Source organism: Dasypus novemcinctus, chromosome 17, assembly GCF_030445035.2.
Source record: "Dasypus novemcinctus isolate mDasNov1 chromosome 17, mDasNov1.1.hap2, whole genome shotgun sequence".
NCBI classification, from domain to species: Eukaryota; Metazoa; Chordata; class Mammalia; order Cingulata; family Dasypodidae; genus Dasypus; species Dasypus novemcinctus.
In genome coordinates, this window is record NC_080689.1 from 13,533,987 (window position 1) to 13,541,267 (window position 7,281).

Genomic DNA, 7,281 nt, shown 5'->3' on the forward strand with positions numbered 1-7,281 from the left:
CTGAAAGCTGTTGAAAATTAATGTGACTTGGATCATAATAACAGTAAATGTTACAGTTCTCAACCTATTGCTAAGTACTAGGATTATAAAAAACTAATGTATTTATAAATTTAATGTGTGATGCCATTAATGAGATAGAGTTGGAAGATTTATAAATGTCCTTTCTTGAAAAATTTTGCTTTGTTAATCTGCTACTCAGTGAACTTAAAGTTACCATTTTTTAATTAGTTGCCTTGCTAAATAATTCCAATGATTTTTAAACTTCTATAGGTATTCTTACAAATGTTTAGCCTGTCTGCTAACCCATGTGAAATAATGGTTTGTTTTAAAACATAGACTGTATGTGAAATATAGTGCTTTACTACTCATCTTTATCTTGTGCAATGCAGTTTTACATGCAAATATAAGAGAATTTAGCTTGTATGCAGAATCACTGAAATTACAGTGATGCAGATGTTGATGTTGTTCTTTCTTACCAGACAGTGTAATTCTGCATGAAAATTGTTCAACTATTGCTATTTCATTTGTTGATAGGTACATTCTAGTATTATTCTTACTCTTGGCTAATGAGTAAGAAAGGAATGAAATGAAAGGGAATCATAGGTTGCCATATCTTTGCTTTCCTTCTTTGCCATCATTTTTGACTAGTACAGAGAATTAGCACTAGTTAAATAGGAAATAATAAGGTTTCTTGGTTGTTTGTGTTTCTAAGAACATGATTGCCTTCTTTCTGCATGAGAATCAAGTTCTGGTACAAAAGGAAAGCATGGCCTTTTGGATTATCTGCCTTCCAGATAGCAAGGTACATGATTACTTTGTACTCACTGGGTTTTGCTAACTCCCATGCATTATGGGTTTTCTGGCCCCATAGGGCTTTGTTAATGGTATATACAAATGTGGCAGGAAGGAGCTGCTGTGGACAGCCATATTACACCTATCTCCTCTGCTCATGCTCCATTGTTCCACTAGATTTCACTTATATATCTTAAGTTCCAAGAAAAAATTATCAAGAATTTCAAGATGGTGACAGCAGAACATGAAAGGAATTGTGTCATCCTTCTGAGTGTGTAGGAACTTGTGCAACTCCACAGGTCAAATGCCTTTGAAGCTAGTCTTGACTAGGAGAATGGTACCTGGCCTCTGTCTAGTCTGTCAAGGGGCCATAAGATGTGCCATTTGGACCCTGAGTCTCAGCAGAGTTGCAACTCTTACTCTCTGGTTCGTTGGACTTACCCAGGTCAGCTAACAGGGAAGTGAAGATGGTCAACCACCACACCAGGGAACCAAGAGTGCCTACAACTGCAAGCAGAAGAATTGCATCCATCATCCATGTAGGATCTAAGCCCCCTCTCGATAAAGAGGTGGAGTGGACATCATCATCCCAGGGTCCACAGGATGGAGGAATAAAATATGGATTAGAGTAGACTCACCGGTATTCTACTATAAAACTATTGTGACTAGTAATGGAAGAAACTATAGCACTGATGTGGAGAAAGTGGCCAAGAGTTGCTAAGAATAGGGAGAGGGAAGAAGAGATGTGATGTGGGGGCGTTTTCAGGACTTTGAGTTGTCCTAAATGATATTGCAGGGACAAATGCTGGACATTATATATCCTGTCATAACCCACTGAATGTACTGGGGGAGAGTGTAAACTACAATGTAAAGTATTACCCATGTGTTGCAGCACTGATCCAAAATGTATTCATCAAATGCAATGAATGTGCCTCAATGATGAAAGAGGTTGTTGATGTGAGAGGAGTGGGGTGTGGGGGGTATGGGGTATAAGGGAACCTCTCATATATATATGTATATATATATACATTTTGATAGTCACAAAATTTATTCTTTTAAAAAACATTTTCCTCAAAAACAAGATTATGGTGTTTTTCTCCTTTAGTTGTTGTGCTTTTTTTGTATTTCCACATTTTTATAATGAGATAGAGGTTTTATTAGCAGAAAAATATCATAAATATATTTTAAATTATTTTTGTCCAATTAGCCATTTTGTAGATATGATAGTAATAATTTGTTTTTTTTTTGTTTCTACGATATTACTTGTTTTTTTAATTTTTACACTTTTTAAATTAAAGTTAATTGATCACAAAGAATATTACAACATTAAAAAACATAAGAGGTTTCCATACACCCCACTCCCTAGCCCCAACCCCATCATTTTTGTAAATTGTATTTTTTGAAGATATATACACACACAAAAAAAGTTACATTAAAAAATATAGACTTCCGGCTAGGGGCCTGGGCTAGCGCATGTGCACGAGCAGCAGCTCAGTAAGTTCCTCCGCACGTTTGCACGAGGCTGCAGCGCAATGGAGGATTCGGATTCGACCTTGGCCCCAACTTCGACTCCAGAAACCTCTACCGCGCCCAAGCGGCGGTCACTGCTGGACAAGGCGCAGATTAGAAAGGCCTTGAAAGCTTTGTTTGAAAATTCCAAGTCCAGGAAAAACGCTAATGATTTGCTTTTGAATGAGAAAGAAAATTTCTTTTTAATGGTGGTATTGTGGAAAATTCCAAGTAAAGAACTGAGGGTCAGATTGTCTTTGCCTTTTGGTATTCGGTCAGATTTAGCAGAAGTCTGTTTATTTACCAAGGATGAACCCAATTTAACTCCTGAAAAGACAGAACATTTCTATAGGAGTCTTTTGAACAAACATAATATTAAGAACATTTCTCAGATTATTCCCCTCCGAACTTTAAAAAAGGAATATAAACCCTATGAAGCCAAGCTCCGCCTCTTGGGTAGTTTTGATTTCTTCCTTGCAGATGCAAGAATTAGACGGCTTTTACCGTCTATCATAGGGAAACATTTCTATCTCAGAAAGAAAGTTCCAGTATCTGTAAACCTTCTGGCCAAGGATTTGTCAAGCAAGATCAATGAATCTATAGGTGGAACTGTTTTAAACATCTCTAAAAGTGGTTCCTGCAGTACTATACGTGTTGGTCACACTGGAATGAAGTTGCAGCAGATCCTTCAGAATGTCATTGCTGTTGCAGAAGGGCTTTCAGAAAAATTGCCAGAGAAATGGGAGAGTGTGAAACTCTTATACCTGAAAACTGAGAAATCGGTTGCCCTTCCAATCTTTTCTTCATTTAAGAGCAGTTGGGATGATGCTAAAGGAATAAGCCTTCCTGGTCAGAAGAAAAAAGAGGCAAAGAAAAAAGAAAAATTAAAAAAAAAAGAAACAAAAAAGCTCAAATTAAAAGAGAAGAAGAGAAGAAAAAGAGAAATACGAGATGCTAGGAAAAGAAAAAGCCAAGCCCTTTCTAAAGATCAGGTCCCTGCTGAAGCCAGTGGCGCTCCAGTGAAAGGCTGTGGCCTCCCAGCAGAGGACACCACAGGGTCTGAGAAGCAGGAGCCAGGCAAAGTGAAAGCCCCATTTAAAGTGGAAGACGGATCTGAGGATGAGATTCCACTACTGGTACCAATGGACAAAACACCTGCTAAAGAAACGATGCAAAAACGTGCCAAAGTAAAGAAATCTTCCAGAAAGAGCCTTGGTCCCAACACACAAATGGGGAAGAAGAGAAAGGCCCCTTCAGCTTCAAAGACCCCTGGAGCTGCAGAGGTGGAGACTCCAGGTAAAATCCCAGGAAAGAAGCCAAGAATCAAAGAAGAGACAGAGGAAGAAATCAACTCCTCACTTGGGAAAAAAGGCCTTAGACAGACTCCAAAAAAGCCAGAGGCCAAGTTCTTTGCCACTCCAAGAAAACCTGCCAGAAAAGCTCCCCAGACTCCCAAGCACAAGTCCCAGAAAGCCTGAAATCAGCAACTTGCCCAGTGGGAAACATCAGGGCTGCCTGAAGAGCTTTTTAAAAACACCCAGTCTTGGCCCCTGTTGCATCTGCCTCCAGTGGAAAGGCCTGGGCTTAAAATGTTCCTAAATTCCCCAGGTAATTCTGATGTAAGTTCCTAAATCTAGGGGCCTGTGGTTTGGTGTAAAATCTATTTTTTAATTGCTCTTCTGTGTGTCTGCTAATATAATGGGAAACTGCACTGCCTTTCTGTGTTGTTGTTTTATTATTACTGTTATTATTAAAGTGTAACATTGGCAAAAAAAAAAAAAAAAAAAAAAAAAAAAAAAAAAAAAAAATATAAGAGGTTCCCGGATACCCCCCACCCCTCCACCCCACTCCTCCCACACAAACAACCTCCTCCATCATTGTGGCATACTCATCACAATCAGTGAACACATTTGGAGCATTGCTGCACCACATAGATAATAGTTTACCCTGTAGTTCACACTCTCTCCCAGTACATTCAGTGCATTATGGCAGGGTATATAAAGTCCAGCATATGACCCTGAAATATCATTTAGGACAACTCAAAGTCCCAAAAATGCCGCCCCACATGAAAATCTCTTCTTCCCTATCCCTGCCCTCAGCAACTAATGTTGTCACTTTCTCCACCTTAATGCTAAATTTTTTTCTGTTACTCGTCATAATAGTTTTATAGTAGAATATCAGTAAGTCCCCTCTAATCCATATTTTATTCCTCCATTCTGTGGACCCTGGGATGGTGATGCCCACTCCACCTCTATATTGAGAGGGGGCTTAGATTCCACATGGATGATGGATGCAATTCCTCTGCTTGCAGTTGTTGATACTCTTTATTCCCTGGTGTGGTGTTCCATCTTCACCTCCTTGTTAGCTGACCTGGGTAAGTCCAATGAACCAGTGAGTAGGAGTTGCAACTCTGCTGAGGCTCAGGGCAGTCCAGAGATTAAAGTTCCCTGAGTATGCACCATCCCTAACACCAATCACAAGTTCAGTAAAAGTGACAGAAGAGGCATGTGTAGGAAGGTAACATCTGAGTTCAGTTCCATCACACCCAGAAACACAGATCCCAAAGTAGGGCCCTCTGACATGGCACAGAACTCCAAATCCAACATTTTTTTGTGATCTAAGTATTTTCAAAAAAACACAATTTAAAAAAATGATGGGGATGGGGAGGGGAGTGGGGTACATGGGTACCTCTTATGTTTTTTAATGTAACATTTTGTGTGATCTATTAACTTTTAAAAAAAGATAATTAAAAATTAAATTAAATTTTTAAAAAAGAGGTCATGAAAGGAGCACTTATTTAAATGAATTTAATTCAGTCTCCTTGGCTGGATCTTGACTCTAGAGATCTAGAAACTAAAATGTATTAAATTCCAAGAGATGATCAGACTCTCAAGATAGGTTCATTTTATTAAATACTGTAGAAACAGAGGTAAGACCCATAGTCCTTGGGGCACATAATTCTAACAGAGGGCAAGCCCTTCTCTCCTGGAGTCAGTTGAGTGATCAGAAGGTTGCTTAGTGTGCATTGCATTGGAGCCTCATGAAATTTCCCTCTGCTTCATCTTCATATCCCTCAGGGTCAGTGTCTTCCTGGTCACACATTGTGAACACTGGCTTTCTCTTCTGGTCACCTCCTGCTTTGACAGTCTTTCTTTGGTTGTATTAATATGACTGATTTTGCTGTAATCAACTTGTCAAAAAGTTAGTCTTGGTGGAGCAGGGATAGCTCAGAGGTCAAGTGCCTGCTTTGCATATAAGAGATCCTGGGTTCAGTCCCATAAGAGTATCTTGCAACATTCTTGAAAATATGGAAGGAGGAGGAGACTGCCCATCTGCAGAGAGGATTTGTGAGTAGAGCCCTCAACTCTGCAGAGGTGCATGCCCATGGCACAAACTGCCTCTGGAGTTATTCTGTGGCTGGGGTGGGAAGCTCCATTTCCCCAAAACCGGTGGAGGAAGACATGGTGTGGCATCAACTTCAGCTACTGATTAGTGGATTCAGTGGGCTAAAGTATAATCTTAGGAACAGCTAAACTTTGAGCCTGTCCAAGTTGGAAAGAGGCTTCTAACTGCCATTTTGACTCTGACCCTAGCATGAAGGGAAGCCCGGCTGACTGAAAATCCAGTGACGTTAGGGACTGGCTTCTTTCCACCCAGATCAGACTGCAGCCCTAGCTTAGGCTTCAGCCCCACCTCCAGCAAAGAGGAGCTGGTGGAACCTGCACCAGGCTCTCCAGGCAGCTGCAGTTGTTCTCTGCCAGCACAGACTGAATAGTCAGACATCTGGGGCTGCATCCCTGCACCCCAATAAAATAGGAGAAGAGCTGGGTATCCTTGGGCTCTCTGGACAACAGCAATGGCAGACATTTCCAGCCCACGTGAACTAGTTTGCTGAGTGCTTTTGAGTCCATGTCCACCTCTGTCCCTCTATTGGATAGAAGGAGGCTGATGTTCCCTCAGCCTCTCAGAGCAGCCCCAGGTGCTTTGGACGTGCATAAAACTGACCTGTGGCTCCACCCCCACCCCCAAAAGGGCAAGAGATGGACTGTGTTTTCCCAGTCTCGTTGGGTAACTGCAGGTGCTTTTGGCCCACACAGCCTGGACTGGTGGGTAATTGTGGAACCACCCTCACCTCCCAATGGGAAAGGAGGGGGATGGTGTTTTCACAGCTTTTCTGGGCAATGGCAGATACTATCAGCCTGCATGGACTGGACTGTTGGATGGTTATGGACCCACCCCCACACCCAATAGGATAGGAGGGGTCTGGTGTCTCCACAGCCTCTCCAGACAACTGCAGGTACTTTTGACCTACAGGAACTGAACTGTTGGGTGACTGTGGATCCAACCCCATGCATAATAGGACACGAGGGGGCTGGTCTTTCCTCAGCCTCTCTGGGACAGCAGGTATTCTCAGCCTAAAGTGACTGAACTATTGGGTGCCCATAGATCCACCCCCACCACCCAATAGGATAGAAGGGTGTGGTGTTTCCTCAGCCTCTCTGGGCAATGGTGGGTACTTTTGGCCTACAAAGACTGAACTGTTGGGTGTTGGTGGTTCTGTTCCCATCTCCTAAAGGGTAGAAGAAACGGTACTCCCTCAGACTCTCAGGGCAACTGCAGATGCATTTGGCATACAAATTTGGTTGCTGGACACTCCAGAGGGTCCTTCCCACTCCAGCAGGGAAAAGGGTCTGTTGCTACATTAGTTTGCCTGGGCAAATACAGCCCTTTTAAATTCCCACTACATAGATTGCTGCCTAAAAGTATAGCTCCATCCCTGCACAAGGTAAGGGAGGAAGGGGTGTGAAGCTTCATCAGTCTCTCTGGGCAACGACAGTCTTGTCCTGTCCAACTTGGATTATTATACATGACTGCAGCTCTGTCCATACCTCTGACAGAGGAGAAAGGTGGGGGAAGTTTCATTAATTCCAGGGGCAATGAGGGTAGCTTCAGCCTTCATAGCTTACAGAATCAACTACA

The 7,281-nt window shown here is 42.1% G+C and overlaps 1 pseudogene; it reads left to right on the forward strand.

Moving 5' to 3' along the window:
* Positions 1–2,260: 2,260 nt before the first annotated feature.
* Positions 2,261–4,017, forward strand: LOC101431823 (ribosomal L1 domain-containing protein 1 pseudogene; annotated as a pseudogene).
* The last annotated feature ends 3,264 nt before the right edge of the window (positions 4,018–7,281 follow it).